This window comes from Chrysochloris asiatica, unplaced genomic scaffold (genome assembly GCF_000296735.1).
Source record: "Chrysochloris asiatica unplaced genomic scaffold, ChrAsi1.0 scaffold00829, whole genome shotgun sequence".
Lineage (NCBI taxonomy): Eukaryota > Metazoa > Chordata > Mammalia > Afrosoricida > Chrysochloridae > Chrysochloris > Chrysochloris asiatica.
The window spans coordinates 11,097-12,405 of record NW_006409347.1 but is presented as its reverse complement, the minus strand read 5'-3'; the positions used below and the strand labels follow the sequence as shown (position 1 = coordinate 12,405).

General features: G+C 48.2%; 1 pseudogene; it reads left to right on the top strand.

Annotated features, from left to right (window-relative positions):
• The first annotated feature begins 78 nt into the window (after nucleotides 1-78).
• Nucleotides 79-638, top strand: LOC102813034 (annotated as a pseudogene).
• The last annotated feature ends 671 nt before the right edge of the window (nucleotides 639-1,309 follow it).

The following is a 1,309-nucleotide window of genomic DNA, read 5'->3' as shown; positions in this document are numbered from 1 at the left end:
AAAAAAAAAAAAAAAATACCATTTAGTGTTACCAAATATTTTACAAAAATTTGCTATTGTTGACTCTACGCTCTCACCATGGCCTACATTGCCAAATCCTTCTACCATCTCAGTGCTGTCAGCCTGGATTCAACACATTCTGAGGTAGGGCAGTGCTGATTGAGAATGTGGCCTCGCTCTGAGGCAACCCCCCTGGGACTTCACCCAGCTCAGCAAGCTGCAGTGCTGTTCTCCCTGGTGCCTGGTGGTTCTTGGTTTCCCTTGCAACCAATTTGGACATCAGGAGAACTGCTAGAATGAGGGAATCCTGAACAGTCTCAAGTACGTCTGCCCTGGTGGTGGCTTCCAGCTCACATTTACCCTTGTCCAAAAGTATGAGATGAATGATCAGAACCAGCATCCTGTCTTCTCCTACTTGAAGAACAAGCTCCTCTACCTCTATGAGACCCATTTCCCCTCATGACGGTTGCCAAGTTCTTCATTTGGAGCCCTGTGCACCACTCTAATGTGTCCTGGAACTTTGAGAAGTTCCTTATAGGGCCGGAGGGGGTGCCCTTCTGACACTACAGCCTTACCTTCTCCACCATCAACCTGAGCCTGACATCAAGCCCCTCCTCAGAGTTTCCATAGAGACATGAGCTGTTGAGCACACGTCTACTCCATCCAGCCTGTGAGTATCCTTCCTTAGGATTTAGTGTGCCCTCAGGAGTCGTACTTTGGACATACTGTCAGGAGGGACCAGTCGCTGGAGAAGGATATCATGTTTGGTAAGGTGGAGGGTCAGAGAAAAAGAGGAAGATCTCCAACAAGATGGATTGGCACAGTGGCAGCATTGATGGATTTAGGATTGGGCAGTGTTTCGTTCTGCTGTGCATAAAGTTGCTATGAGTTGGTACCGACTCCATGGCACTTAACAACAACAACAGAAGACATTGTTAGACCTAAGCATCCCCTTGAGATCAGTGCCCTTCATTGAGCAGCCTGCCTTTCTGGTCTGCCTTTGCCTTTCCCTCTCCCAGCCCTCTGGTTGCTGATTCAACTTCTAAGACTTGGCTAGGCTCTGGACCTTAGCAGAATGAGGCCACCTTCCTAATCCCTGTGGGTGGTTTCTGAGAAATGTGAAGAGCCTAGGGCCATCCTGCTAGATGAGTCTAATAAAGGGCAAGTGGGGGGGAGGGGGGGAGAGAGAGAATTGCTGAGCAGGTATCTTTTTATGTGCTGATTTTTAAAATCCATATATATTCTCTGGTAAGGAGCTCTGGTAGTGTAGTGGTTACGAATCGGGCTGCGAACCTTAAGGTCAGCAGTT